The sequence below is a fragment of the Delphinus delphis genome, chromosome 12, assembly GCF_949987515.2.
Source record: "Delphinus delphis chromosome 12, mDelDel1.2, whole genome shotgun sequence".
Taxonomy (NCBI): Eukaryota; Metazoa; Chordata; class Mammalia; order Artiodactyla; family Delphinidae; genus Delphinus; species Delphinus delphis.
The window spans coordinates 71299334-71315543 of record NC_082694.2 but is presented as its reverse complement, the minus strand read 5'-3'; the positions used below and the strand labels follow the sequence as shown (position 1 = coordinate 71315543).

General features: G+C 35.0%; 1 protein-coding gene across 9 annotated transcripts in view; it reads left to right on the top strand.

Moving 5' to 3' along the window:
• Positions 1 to 16210, top strand: part of NCOA1 (nuclear receptor coactivator 1) — a 260763-nt gene that overhangs the window by 131854 nt on the left and 112699 nt on the right. For all 9 annotated transcript variants that reach the window (XM_060027005.1, XM_060026999.1, XM_060027001.1 and 6 more), the window contains one exon: positions 11905 to 12061. The gene's annotated coding sequence lies outside the window, so the exon portion shown is untranslated. The remainder of the gene's footprint in view (positions 1 to 11904; positions 12062 to 16210) is intronic.

Below are 16210 nucleotides of genomic sequence, written 5' to 3'. Positions count from 1 at the left end.
TGTTTTACTATTTGGTTTTAAGAATACCTTGCGAATGTTTATTACCAGTTTTTTTAAGTCATAAGGCTAGGCCTTTGGTTATTATCCACTCCCCACCCCAAGATATGTCATGTTACTAATGGAAAGTTCTAATTAAATGTAACCATAGATTTGCATACCTCATTACATGATTATAACTTTGTATTCCAAAAAATGGAATTTATTAAAACCTCTAAGCACATATCCTGGTCACGTCTCTATTTTAAAAGATAATATGTAATTTAGAAAGATCATAAAAAAGAAAGAGAAATAATCTAGATAGAAATAGTTTTATCAATTAACTTTAGTGAGTATCTATCCTTGGCTACCCTTGAGAGGTACGAAGAGGTAGTAAAACCATCTTTGTCAATTGACAGTGTGGAGGGGTAGATAGTGCACATAGAACACTGTGTAATGCAAACATTCATCTGGTAACATATGTACCAATTTTAACTGTTACTAAAAATGATCAAACCTTTGCTTTGTTTTAGGCCTTAGTAAAATGCTATTTTCTAACACATATAAATCACGTATTGGGAATTAAAATCTGATCTGAGCACCTTGCTATAATGTTTTAGACATTTAAAATAGCTTAGTTTTGGAAATTCCCTGGCGGTCCAGTGGTTAGGATTCTGGGCTTTCACTGCCAGGGGCTGGGTTTGATCCCTGGACGGGGAAAGATCCTGCAAGCCGCATGGTGCACCAAAAAAAAAAAAAAACCAAAAAACACTACAGTAGCTTAGTTTTGATAGTCGTCGACAATTGCCTTCCAATTTAGTAGAGTTGCTCTTTAGGAAAGAACTAAACTCTTGTAGTTAAGGTGTTAAGTTTCATTTTTAGCTCTTTGAGTGTGGACTGTCTCCAACACGCTGGTGTTTTCTCTTGCCTTGTGGCAAAAACAGAGAGGTAAATTATATTGCAGAATGCAGCCACAGAAATAGGCGTTCCCCGATTAGTAGAGACTAATCTAGTAGTTTTACTACTTTCAGCATTCTTTCTTCCCTGTGTTCTCACCTCCAAACCTTTGCCTAATCCCTTATATTAATAATCTAGTATACCTCTCCCCGAGCCTCTGATACTCCTCTTGGATTTGTTTAGAAAGACTTGTAATGTCCTTTGACCAGTTTAATGATCCTCATTCTAAGTTTTTAACTGCACTACCATTCTTGAATTAGAACAGGTTCATTAATTCCACAAATTAACCTTTTAAAAGGTTAATATTTGTATACCTACTGTGTATACCTACTGTGTGCCCGTTAAAAAATATACACCTGGCATCTTACAGTATAGTGAGGGAGACTGGTGGTAAACACAATCACACAAACGAATATGTAAATAAAAACAGTGAAAAATGCTAAGAAGAAAAAGTAGAAAGTGCTATGAAAGTGTCATGGAGGGCTGATTTTGATTATGGGCTAAGAGAAGTAGAATTTTAGTTAAAGCTTGAACAATGAATAGGAACTGAGCAGGTGAAGAAGGTAGGAGGGATTATCCACAGCAGAGAATAGTAGTGAAGGCCTTGGAGTGGGGAAAAAAGATTGGGGAATAGAGAGGAACTGAGGATGGATCAGTGTGGCTAAAGTGCAGTGTGCTGTGAGGAGAGGTGGCTATGTCATGAGTTTTGGATTTTGTTATATGTGAGATAAAACTTCATGGAAGGAGTGTAAGCAGGAATAGGGTAGCGGATTTGTATGTCTGTGGATTGATGATTTATTTTTGAAATAGACTAGATGGGGCTTGGTGATTAACATATTATAGGTTGTGAGAGTGGAAAAGATTTCAAGGGTGACATCTGAGTTTCTGGTAGCAGCAGTTGGGTGGGTGTGAGGTGCCTTTTTTTTTTTTTTTTTTTTTTTTGGTGTGGGGGATAGGGAAGAGTCAAGGAAAAGGAAAACGGAGTTTAGTTTGTAACTCCTTAATAAATAGGCAGATGCTTGCAGGAATGGAGCTTAGAGTAGAGCATTAAAAATAATAGGAGCATTCTTTTGAGAATAGCTTGTCTCCAAAATAGATGTGTTTATACTATATCCAGAATTATTAGTATTAAAATCCACTAGTCTAGGCTTTTCAGTGTTTATCTCTTTAATGTAAATGTAAAAGTAGACGTACGAGTCATTAATATTTTAGATTCAGTAGTTGATATGCAGGCAGTTAAACACACAGTTTTGGTTTTAAGGTTATAATCTGCCTTTTTTTTTTTAGAGGAGAGCAAGAAATAGAAATTAAGATACAACAAAGTATTCAGGAATTGGCTTCTTACTGTACTTTAAAAAAATGATTTTTTTAATCTTTAAAACTTAGAATGTAAGTATTAGTATCTCCGTAGAAGCAGAATGAGAGTTAAAAACAAAAGCCATATGAAGGTACATACAATTCCCTGAATATGTATTACTGAAACGAATAATTAAAGAAATGCATGATACCTTAGTCTGGCAAAAACTAAGGGAAAATATGATGGCTGCCATCATTTATTAGAAAGGGAGCTGCTGAGTTGAACAGATATTAAACTTGGTTGGCTATGGTCTATTTATTAATCAAACACTTCACAGTGTTTACCATGTGCCACACTGTCCTAAATAACTTAAGTATATTAAACGTTTAGTCTCCTAACAACTCTTGAGTAGGTACAAGTATTATCCTGCATTTTGTAGTTGAGGAAACTGATGCATGGAGAGGTTAAGGTCAGAAAGTTGGTAATGGAGTTGGGCTCTGCAGTCCATACTTTAAACTATAATGCATTACTACCTGGGTTGTAAGAAGGGAATGTGGTTGGCTTTAGGCAGATGAGGATAGCTAAAGCTCAGTTCATTTATTTCACAAGTGTGAGGTTTTACTGTATCAATACACTAGAGTTTACTAATCCCTGCTATTAATGATGGGCATCTAGGTTGTTCCTGTTTTTTGCTCTTAGACACATTGCTAACATGAACAGTTTTCTTCATATCTCTTGTTGCATATGTGCATGAAGAATTTCCTTGGGGTCACGGTTCTCTTTAGTGCTGCTTCACGGTAGAATTCTTGCCACTTACCAAGATCTGTTTCCCAGCTAGTGTCCCTTTGGAACTCTTGCTCTTACCATAGAGCAACATTTTTCATATCTTTCCAACATAATACAATTTTATCTTCAAACAACACCCATGAATTTACCCAGATTTTTAAGACACCCCAAAAATTGTGTGCAGAGATAAGTATTTTTCTGGAGAGAGATTGCAAGGTTTTCATAAAAGCATTTTGTAATCCTAAGAACAATGAAGTCAGCCTTCTAAAAATTAAAGATTAACAAGGAAAATTAAGTAAATATTGTCATTCTATTAAAAAAAAGTTCTGTCTTTAAAGTCTTCATTTTCTTCTAGACCTCTTCATAGATAGTGTTAATAAGAAAAAGCAACTACATACTATAGAGAAGTCAAATAAATACATGTTTTTAATTTTTTTAACACTAGTAAGGATGGCTTGATTTCAAATTTTATTTAGATCATTTTTGTCTTTGATTTGGAGAGTCTGACTCTTGTGTCATCACTAATAGGAAAGTAAGTAGCATCATTTTTTTCTTCATTCTTTCAAAAATCTTTCAGTCTCCCAAGGAAAAAAGACTTATTTCTTCATACAATTTTTTAAGTGCCTTTTTCTTTCTTAAAGTTTATTTGGGGTAGAATTCATAAGAAAACAGATGTTACTATAGAATCTTAAGTCCATTTAACCAAAATAATTTATAATTGCCACTAATGTTAATGGTTTATTTATGACAATCTACTATAGGATGACTTGACAGCAGAGCTAAACTAAGCTATTAATCCCAGCACACTGGGCGTTTTGGCTAACGTTATCCCTTTCTCTCCTCATCAAAAAGTATATCATAAAGAAGGAAAGTTAAAGTAACTTTATAATAAAGATAACCTTCAATCTGCGCTAATTTTATTAAAGTAATTAATCTATAAACGTTGTAATTTTAACTGTTATTAGTAACAAGTTCCTTTCATCACACTTTACAGTTAATGTATGTGGGAGAGAAAATCTACTGCCCTTAGAGGTTTGAGAGTTTCTTTTATTTCCTTACAGAAAAGAGAGCATTAGACCACAGCTTCTTTTGACACTCAGCAACTGTTACCTTATGAGATAATGGAAGATGGATTGTTTTTTCCTGCTTTCCCAAAGTCACAGTCCGTGATATCAGCTACCAATAGGTGTATGGAGAAGTGTTCCATTGGTCTAAAGCTGACTCTTTTTCTGAACTTTCCTGATTAACTGTTGCATAGGACTTGCTGCCTATCGTTAATTCTGTTTCTGGCAGATAATTCTTGATATTATTGAGTAATTTCAATTGCTAATTGGTTCTTGAGGATGTCAGGATGGTGGATTTTAAAATTCTCAAAAAGATTAAGGCATTAATAACATACTTGAAACAAAACCTTAAAAAGATTACAAAATAACAGGAAGATTAAAAATAAATAAAATATTAAAAATAGTATCATAGTATTTGATTCCAAAGAAATTAATAGGTTGAGCACACATTTAATATTGTTCCCACCCCAAACCATAGTTTAGTTGAACAACAACCAAAATAAGGTCAACAAGGGTTGTTGTTGTTTTTAGTCATAAATCAAGAGATGTAGGGAAATGGGAGAAAATACAGCAAAATTTTCGAGGCTGGAAAACAGCTAGAATAGTGAACAATCTTATTAAACCTAAGAAAACTATGTTTTAAGTGGAGAAAGCTAAGGACCAATTGAATTTGTACTGGTGACTCTTCAAAGGGCCCAGGCAGTGGTAGTATTGTGTACTTCTGGAAGTGGAGGCGAAGAAGGGAAGGGGATTAAAATAAGGAGGATTATTTAAAAGCTAAGAAACAGATGCCTGGGTCTCGTCTATTCTTTGCCACTGTACTACTGCACTGCTCCCATCTTGACAGATGGGAGCCTTGAAGTTTATTTTCTAGCTTAAAACAGAGGACTAGTGAACACCAGGCACACTGAAGGGGGAGGGGGATTAGATGAGCATTGGCATTTTGAATGCTGAGAACTCTTGCTCTCATCTCCATTACTGGCTTCCCAAACTGAGTCCTTTATCCTCCAGGCAGGAAACAGGAAGAATCTTCTGTGAAGAATCTGACCATCCCAAGAAGAAAAACCTAAAGTCAAAAAGGAACTGTACTCTAGTTGGTAAAATTGTTTCTTACAGGGGTACAGGTTAACAATTCTGAAACTACTTTATATGTATACAGGTATTGAACTAATAAGTAAATAAGTGGTAGATAATGGGAACCAGGTTTCTCATATCAGTATTTGTGCCCTAACAGAGGGCCTGGCCAGATTGCCGTATAGTGAACGTCACAGTCAGTAGCCCCATGTACATGATTAGAGCTTTCAGTAAACTTTTTATATCCAAACAACTAAATAAATACCATCAGGCATCTAAGGAAAGCATCTACTGTGACTAGCAGGAATGAAAATAAACAAATAGAAAATACAAACAACTTGGAGAAAATAGACTATGCAGCCGAGAAAATTTTATGTATATGCACACATACATATATGTACACATCCAGCTGTATATAGATGTACATACATGCATATACCATATATACACATACATACATATCATATGTGTGTGTATAAAACAGCTGCAGAAAGTTGGGATGCTACATCTGTAAAGCAGAAATAGGGTATTTTAGAAAGAACATTCGGAGAATGAAGAATTCTTATAAATTAAGAATATATAGCAGAAAAAAAAACTCAATAGAGGTTTGGGTAATGAGTTGAGGAAAATTTTTTAGAAAGTAAAGCAAAGAGGCAAAGAAATGATAAACAGATTATAAAAGAAAATAAAAAGAAGGGTCCAGGAGGGTCAACTTCCTATTATTAGGAGTTCCAAAGAGAGAACAGAATAAATGAAGGGAAAGAAAAGAATAAATAGTATAATCCAAGAAAATTTCCCAGAACTGAGACAAAGTACCTATTGAGTACCCAGTATAATGGATGAAAAGAGACTAACACCAGTTGAAATAATAGGATATCCAAATAGCCAGCTGTGATGCTCAGTCTCTATAATATTCAGGGAAATGCAAATTGAAATGAGATCCCATTTTCATCTGTTAGACTGGTTAAAAAATAAAGTCTGACAATATCAAGTGTTGGAAAGAATATGGGTGCAAATGGTTCTCTTACACACTGCTAGTGGGAATGTGAAACAATCATTTGGGCAATCAATTTGACAAATGGTGAGTAGAGCAGAAGATATGCAAATACTACAACTCAGAAATTCCACTTCTGGATATTACCATTAGAAATTCTTGCACATGTGCATATGAAAATATGAAAGAGAAGCCATGTACAAGAACACTCATTGAGGCATTATTTATAATAATGAAAATTTAGACAACTTAAATACATGAATGACTGGGCTGAGATGTGGTATATTCACATGTACATATGAATGAAACACACACACACCTCAGCAGGGATAGAGCTCCAAAACAATATAATGCATGAAATCAGCAAAATGCAGAATATGTACAGTTTAAACATGTATATTTTAAAGCATAAAACATCAGTGTACATTGTTTATGGATGGATATAAAAAAATTGACCAGAGGATATATACTAAATTCATGATGATGGTTATCTCTTTCAAAAGGCGTCAGAGTGAAAAGAGTGGGCTTTGTGTGAGTGTGGGGCCTTTTGATTTTTGGTAATACTTCATTTCTTTAAAAAGAAAATAAATATATCAAAAATGTTTACTGTTACACTTATTGGTAGTAGATCCATAGATACTCCTTTGTTCTGTTTCTCTATATATTTTAAAATTCTGACCCTGTACCTCTGCCTAACTCCAAAATAACAAAGGAGGAATGTTTGATAGATTTCCTTTATTACTCTTTCTATGTGTTAAGTGCTATAGGTACTCTTCTTTCACCTTGCTTCCTCGTCTGGTTCTTAAATCAGATTGAATATAAGAGGTTAATAAACTGAATAATTTAATAAATTAAATTAAAGGAATTGAGGTGCTGCATTAGCCAGCATTTGTGCCAGAACTGGAAGCAGATAATGAAGACAGAAAGGCCTTACCCATGAGGAGAGAATTGGAACAAGTAATGGGAAGCCTCCAGGCATGAGGATCTCCTAGGAGTTTGTACCATCCATATCAGGTCTCCTGCTTTGGGTTCCTGGAGGTGAGGGGGTGTGAGAAAAGACTTAAAATACTGAGCTCTGGATAGCACAGATAATACATAATAAATACTAGGAGTTATATTTTAAGAATAGTGAGCTTACTGATCTCATAATGCCAAACATCAGATCATCAGCACTGCTCTCTTTTTCTCCCTATTTCTTCGTATTCCTCCTGTCTTCTTTGGTTCTCTGTGTATCACCTGTCTCTTGATTTCCATATTTTTTTTTTAATTAAAAAATTTTTTTTTTTTTTTGCGGTACGCGGGCCTCTCACTGTTGTGGCCTCTCCCGCTGCGGAGCAGAGGTTCCGGGCGTGCAGGCTCAGCGGCCATGGCTCACGGGCATGGCTCACGGGCCCAGCCGCTCTGCAGCATGTGGGATCTTCCCAGACCGGGGCACAAACCCATGTCCCCTGTATTGGCAGGCAGACTCTCAACCACTGCACCACCAGGGAAGCCCCATATTTTTCACTTCTCATTGTCTACATATCTTTTTGGACTACGGATTTATCTTGTGCTTTTCTGTCTTCATGCAGTCCCTGAGTGACTATTTTCAGCCTCCCCCTCAGCATCATTCCTGTATTCCCGTTTGGCCTTGAATCATCAGGACCCCCTAAATCATTAGCAGGATCCATCTGGCTTCAGTTACTGCCTGACTTTGAAAAAGTACCTGTAAAAACTCTTAGGTTTTATAGAAGAGAGTGGCATTATTTCACAAAGATTATACCTGTAGCCTTAACTACACAAATGATTTTTGAGTAGTGCTCTTCCTTGAAAGTCAGAAAATGACAGAACCTGGGTTTGTGGTTGACTAAATGAACAATGCCATCTTTGCCATAGTCAGTTACTACTTACCAATTCTTAAGCAAATTTACCTAGGAACAAATTCAAAGATACAGTGCTTCACAGATGAAAGAACACAAAGTATTAATTAGGAGGTATCTTATCACCCAAGAAATGTCTTGGGGACTTAAGTTGATTACAAATGCAAATAAACTAGATATTATACAGTGAGAACAACCCAACTAAATATAATGTAAGTTGGGCTAACCTAACTATAAATTCCTTTCTTTAATAGTTTAAACTATGTCATTATGAAGAACTAGTCCAAGTTTTTTTGAGTTTTTGAATTGTGGGTTTAAATCAAGGAAAAAGGGAAAGAAAATCTTGAAAATACAAAAAGCACTCTGTTTAATTTAGAGGGACTATAATAGGTAAGCACTTTTGGATCCAGGTCATAGGATCATCCAATTTTCTAACATTAGATAGACATGCCACTTTAATGCGGAATTCAGCATTGGGGGGAATCATGATGTAGAGAAAACGTAGTCTTTATTTAAAAAGGAAAAGCCTAAAACAAGCATCAGAAAACCCACATTATAAATATATTATAAAATAAAATAAAAAAGATTTATATTCATTGATTGTAAAATGCACTAGATATGTAAAAAGTAAACCACTAATTTTATTTTTGAGTATTATATGAATTAATTTGGGGGAGAATTTACATCTTAACGCTATTGAGTCTCAGTGAACCCATGAAAATATTCAGTCACTCTTTTTTTTAGTCTTTTGTAATTTCAGAAATGTTTTATAATTTTAAGTGTATAGGTCTTACCTATATTTTGTTAAATTAATTCCTAAGTATTTTATGTTTTTTGATGCTATTATAAATTGTTTTGCACTTCCAGTTGTTTACTGTGGTTATATAGAAACACAATTGATTTTTGTATACTCACCTTGTGTCTTACAGCTTTGTCAAATCCCTTATTCTAGTAATCATTTTTCAGATTCCTTAGATTTATGTACCGACATTTTTTAATTGAATAAAGACAATTTTAGTTCTTCCTTTCTAAGCTTCCTTCTATTTGTTTTTCTTGACTTATTGCACTGATTAGGACCTCCAGTACGTCTATTACAATAATGAAGAGAAGTGGTTAGAGTGAACATTCTTGCCTTGTTCCCAATATTAGGAGAACTCCCAATATTTCACCGTTGTACTGAATACTAGCTGTAGGTTTTTCATGGATCCTCCTTATCAGATTGAAGGAGTTACCTTTAATTTTTAGCTTGCTGAGAATTTTATCATGAATGGGTGCTGAATTTTGTCAGATGTTTTTCTGTACCTATTGAGATATTTATATGCTTTTTATTCTGTTAATGGCATATCATCCTTATATATTGCTGGATTTAATTTGCTATTTTGTGTCTACATTCATGAAACTGATTTTCTTTTCTAGTAATATCTTTGGCAAGTTTGGTATTAGGGTTTTGCTGGCCTAGTAAAACAATTGGGGTGTATCTGCCTTTTATTTTCTGGAAAGTGTGCACAATTATTATTATTACTTCTTTAAATGTTTCATAGAACCCACCAGTGAAGCCATCTAGGCCTGGAGTATTGTTTTGTTTTAATTACAAATTAATTTCTTTAGTAGATAACATTCTGTTCATTTTTGTGGTTTTAATAATTTATATTTTTCAAGGAATTTTTCACTTCATTGCAGTTACTGAATTGATTTGCATTATGTGGTTTAGAACATTATATTTGTAGGACATGAAGTGATAGCTGTCCATTTCTGACATTGGTACTTTGTGTTGTCTTTCATTTTTCTTGATCATTCTTGCTCAAGTATTAATAATTTTTTTATCTTTTCAAAAAGTCAACTTTTGATTTTAATTTTTTTCAGCTGTCCAGTCTTCATATTGGGTATTGTTTTGACTTCAAGTTCACCGACTTGTTTTTGTGCCATCTCAAATCTTCTATTAAGCTTGTCCAGTGAATTTTAAAATTTCCATGTTGAACTAGTTCTTGAATTTTCATTTACTTCTATTTTATAGTATCCATTTGCTACAAGTATTTCTCATCTGTTCACTTATTATTATAACATCCTGATCATACTCATAATAACTGCTTTAACATCATTATCAGTTAATTTCAACTAATCATCTTATGGTTTCTATTGACCCCCCCCTTTTTTTTCCTGATCTTGAGTTACAATTTCTAGCTTCTTTGCATGTTTAGTAATTTTTTATTGTATACTGGGTATTGTAGATAATATTGTGGATTATCTTTTTCTGAAGAGTATTGATTTTTGTTCTAGTAGACAACTAAATTACTGGCTGGTAAATATACACTTACTGTACAATCCAGTTGCATTTATGGGTGTCTGTTTATTTACTTATTTATTTGGTTGCATCGGGTCTTAGTTGTGGCACATAGGCTTTCTAGTTGTGGCACTCGGGCTCCAGAGCGCGCAGGCTCAGTAGTTGCGGTGCAACTTGTAGTTGCCCCGCAGCATGTGGGATCTTAGTTCCCTGACTAAGGATCAAATCCGTGTTCCCTGAATAAGAAGGGGGGTTCTTTACCACTGGACCACCAGGGAAGTCCCCATTTCTGGGTGTTTATCCTAGAGACGTGAAAATTCATATTCACACAGAAACCTGTACACAAATATTTATAGCAGCTTTATTCATAATAACCCCAAATTGAAAACAACCCAAACGTACTTCAACAGGGAATGGTGAAAAAGAAACTATGGTACCTTCAAACCATGGAGCAATAAAAAGCAACAAACTATTTGTATATGCAACATGTTGGATGGATCTCAAGGGCATTAGACTGAGTGAAAAAAGCCGGTACAAAATGTTTCCATACTATTCGATTCAATCTTTGTAATATTCTCAAAGTGACAAAATTATAAAAATAGAGGGCAGATAAGTAGTTGCTAGGAGTTAAGAAAAAGGGAGTGAGGAGTGTATGATTATAAACAGCAAAAGGGAATCTCATTTGTGGTATGGTTATATAGGGGTATTTGGATCAACCAAGGATTTGAGGAAAATCTGCATACAGAATTAAGGTCCCCCACCCCCTTACTGTACTGCCCTTCCTACCATGATTTTCTCCTCCTATTATCTAGCATTCTGTCAGCTCTGAACTACATTCTCTAATGCCTCAAGCCAGTGAGACAGTGGTTTTCTCCCTTAGGTCTAGCCTCCCAGTAGTACTTAAGGGGTATACTGGGAAGAGTTCTCTTAAGGGAAAGTCTTATAAGTATAGATCTTATTCAGTATGATTCCTTTCTTGCAGTGATCAAATTCCCTATGTTTCTGCCTGCTTTTAGTCACTTTTCAGTGTCTTTGAGTAATTTTTATTTTGTCCAGAGTTAATCATCGTTATCTGTGGGCAAGTTAGTCCAATACAAGATAGTTCATCTTTACTGGAACCAGAGCTCAATGAATTTTATTTTTAGGTATTAGGAATATATTTTGTAAACTTTTTCAATAAAAATTTTGAAAGTTAAGTATCATAGTAACTTTAATACATAGAAGTATTACAGAAATGAAAGAAGGAATTAAGTGCAAACTGAAAACATTAAAAATCAGAATGTATAGGTAAAAAGAAAGATAAACATACAAATGCAGCCAGAAAAAAATTTTAAAAGACATATAAATGGACCTGTCAGGAGATTAAGGGCAGAATGCAATTATGTATTACTCAAGCAGCAGTCTTAAATAAGAATATATATTCAGGTACCAGAAGGACTTCAGTTGTAAAATCAGATCTTCATCCATTGTCTTTTGGAAGTGTTTTTCCATTTGGCCTGAAAAATTGTATTTTCTTTTTTTTAACCGAGCATTTCTGACCTTTATTATTTCTTAGAGAATAAAATGACAGTCTAACCTCCCTTCTGCTTTTATTTTTTTCTTCTCCTTTGTTTTAGTTGTTTGCATAATTGGCCTTAGAAGAGGTAAGAGTGAAGAGACTCGAGCCATCTCTGGAAAATACCTTTCCCCCATTCCATTGGAAGCTACCCTCTGGAGCACCAGATTTGACCATATATGTTCTGAGGACTCACTATGAACAAAGAAGTCTCCCAGGTAGGAATTGTAGCTCTGTTTTTAAAGAGCTTTGTTTCTGCAAAAGTATGGTGTGAAAATGATTACTTGGTGACTCTTATTTTTTATGGAAATATGTCTTTGATCTGAGAAGCTTCAAGGTTATTCTAAAATATGTGCTGACATTCCTAAATGAAAATGTTAGAAAAGTTATAGATGATACTTTGTAAACCACTGTAATGCACATTGAAATTAATACTGGTTCAGATCAGTATCTTACTATGAAACCCTCAAGTCCTTACTGAATTAAAAATGGCAGCACACACTACTATATATAAAATAGATAACTAATAAGAACCTGCTGTATTGCACAGAGAACTCTACTCGATACTCTGTAATGGCCTATATGGGAAAAGAATCTAAAAAAAAAAAAAAAGAATGTATATATGTACATGTATAACTGATTGCTGTACACCTAAAACTAACACAACATTGTAAATCAACTATATTCCAATATAAAAATTTTTTTAAATGGCAGGGGAAAAACTATACTGAACCATCCCCAGATTTGGTCTATACATTTTTTTTTTAACATCTTTATTGCAGTATAATTGCTTTACGATGGTGTGTTAGTTTCTGCTTTATAACAGAGTGATTCAACTGTACATATACATATATCCCCATATCTCCATTTCTATTATAATCCAGTCATTAAATCTATTTACATCTAGCGTCCATTCTGTACATTTGAGCAGTTTTAAATTGTTGTTTTCTAAGAGTTTGTGAGCTAACTGAAGGAATAGAACTAGTGTATCCATGAATATGACAATGGTCATAGCAACCTATAGTGAGAAAAATAAACATGTACCAAGCCGAGACTAGAAAGTTGAAGAGTAATCAGAAACTGGTAAACCAAGTAAGGGGAAGACTTCCAGCAGGAAGTTTTAATTGAATTATAACATATATAAATAAAAATCATAAATTTTAAGGGTATAACTCTTTTAATTTTATTTTTGGCTGCGTTGGGTCTTCGTTGCTGCGTGCAGGCTTTCTCTAGTTGCAGGGAGCGGGGACTACTCTTTGTTATGGTGCACGTGCTTCTCATCGCGGTGGCTTCTCTTGTTGTGGAGCACTGGCTCTAGGTGTGTGGGCTTCAGTAGTTGTGGCACAAGGGCTCAATAGTTGTGGCTCGCATGCTCTAGAGTGCAGGCTCAGTAGTTGTGGCACATGGGCTTAGTTGCTCCACGGCATGTGGGATCTTCCCGGACCAGGGCTCGAACCCGTGTCCCCTGTATTAGCAGGCAGATTCTTAACCACTGTGCCACCAGGGAAGCCCTAAGGGTATATCTCTTGAGTTATCATGTACTGAATGTATTTGTGTAAATGCCATCCAGGTTAAGAAGTAGAACAATATCAGTATCCCAGTAAACCCCCCTCATCTCTGACTCATTGCACACCCACCCACTTTTAAAAAAAAATAAATTTATATATTTATTTATTTTTAGCTGTGTTGGGTCTTCGTTGCTGCGCCCAGGCTTTCTCTACTTGCAGCAAGTGGGGGCTACTCTTCGTTGCAGAGCACGGGCTTTAGAATATATATGCAGGCTTCAGTAGCTGTGGCACGTGGGCCCAGTAGCTGTGGCTTGCAGGCTCTAGAGTGCAGGCTTAGTAGTTGTGGCACACGGGCTTAGTTGCTCCACAGCATGTGGGATCTTCCCGGACCAGGGCTCGAACCCCTGTGCCCTGCATTGGCAGGCGGATTCTTAACCACTGAGCTACCAGGGAAGCCCACCCACCCACTTTTAAAGGAGGAGACAGTTGTCACCCTGGAGTGATCGCTGTCAATTTGGAGGGTGGGGTTTAGCAATCATAGAAGTTAAAGGCAATTAAATTTGGTTGGCTGACAACCAATGCCTGTGTTTGGAATAAATAATGAATTTGGGAGACGGAGGCAAGACTATGAATTGGCAGAGAACTTTAAAGCAAGGACTGGTGGTGCAGCATGATTTGAGAAGATACTCATTTGATCCTACTACCTCTCTCTTTAAAACCTCATTGGTTTCCGGAACGAACATGTTCCAGATTTATGGCTTTTATTAACTGGTGATACATTGTATTTATTAACTGAAATTTTCTGTTGTTTGAAATCAGACTGTTGATTCTCAATAAGGAGAGAGAAGTTAATAAGCATTCTGATTATTAAGAAAAAAGTTTTGCAGAGTAGGATATATTATAATTAAGAGAAATTTTAGTCATGTAGGAGAGTCCTCTCTTTAAGAGTTTTTAGACAGAAATGTTCATACCTCGACTTTATGAAAGAGAAAGGGAGAGAAAATAGAATAATCTAGTGATTGAACTCTGGGCTGGGTGTCTTTTTCTTTAACTCATTGTTCAGTGAGTGACTGTGAGAAAGTCATGTTTTCTTCATGTCACAATGAAAGTTTTTATCTTTTATATTTCTCCTTAACATTTATTCAAACCGACTTTAAACATACCAAATAGCTGCAAGATTTGTAGATTGCACACCTATGTGCCCATTGCCCAGTTTCACCAGTTGTAAACATTTTGTTACATTTGCTTTCTCTCTCTCTGTATGTATTTACTACTACTTCTCCTGCCCCTCCCCCTCCATCACCACTATGATGATGATGAATCACAGTTGAGAGTAAGTCGTAGACATTTATGATCTTTTACTCCTAATGTCTCCTACTTAACCACAATATAATAATCAAATTCAGGAAACTTAACATTTTCATTATTATTATCTAATATATGGTCTATATTACAGTTTAGTCAGTTGTCTAATCCAGAATCATACATTGCATAATTGTCACATCTCTTTGGTTCCTTTAACCTGGAATAGTTTACACCTTTTCTTTGTCTTCCATGATATTGACATTTTGAAAAAGTATAGGCCAGCTGTTTTGTACAGTGGCACTCATTTTGAGCTTGTCTGTCTCCATCTATGTTCCTTTCTAAAGAGACTATGATATGGGACTTTGGAGATTCATGGTTTTGTTACTGAGAATCTTATCCGGTAGAATGAAGCCCATGAAGATTTTTTTCAGGAGAAAGTCTGTTAAAACAATTTTATGTATGTGTGCATATGTATACATATAATCTTAGAATCCAAGATTTATAAACTTTTGGACAAATTAAAGTCAGAACTTTAGATTTTGAAGGAATAGTACATTTACATTTTAAGGTGAATCACATCTTATAAGAAATAATTGGTTTTATTTGTAATGACCATAGAAGATAAGTCAGGATTAGGTATATGATTAATTTTATTTATTGCTATGTGATGTTTGGATGAAGAGTTAGAAAGATTCTCTGTTCATGTGTTTGAGAACTTTGTAAATAACCACCCAGTATTTTTAGATGTGGTATAACTTAATGTCAACTTTTCTGAAGACTTTCCTAATGAAGAAGCATTAGGTAAAAGCAAAATTTAGAATCTGTTGTTGACTTTTCTACTCATCAGTATGTAAGGTTAGGTTATATAGGTTAGTTATATAAGTTAAAACATAGCCAGATTCTGGAACCAAATTACCTAAGAATTGGTAATTTGATTTCTACCTCTGCTACTTATGATGTTGGGCAGATTAAGTAACCTCTCTGTGCCTTGGTTTCCTCATCTCTAAAATGGATTATAATACTACATACCTCATATCTTATGAGTACATGAATTAGTAAGGTTTATAAGTAAATACTATGTTAGATGCTTAGAATGGCACATAGTAAATCCTATAAAAGTGTTAGTCATCATCATTGTTGTCACCATCAGCCCATAGGTTCTCTATTAGTAAGATAAAACCATTGAACTCAGTCAGTGATTCTGTAAAGTGGAGATAATAATAATACACACTTCATAGGGCAGTTGTGAGGAATCAATGAGTTCATATATGTGAGATACATAAACACACAATATATATTATTACATTGTCATATCCTTTAATTGAATACATATTAATGGGCCTACGTTTTTCTGTGAACCTTTTTATTATTTTGTTCCTCTCAAATTCTTTTTTACTACTAACTTTATACTGTAAAAGTGGAAATAGGCAGGACAGGCATTTTGTATGTGCTAAGTAGTCTATAGTCAAAAAGTTGAGAAGCACTGTATGAGATGACAATTGTTAGGGTCCCTCTTCTGAAATTTTATAAGTCTGAGTCTCCAGTTTAAAATTT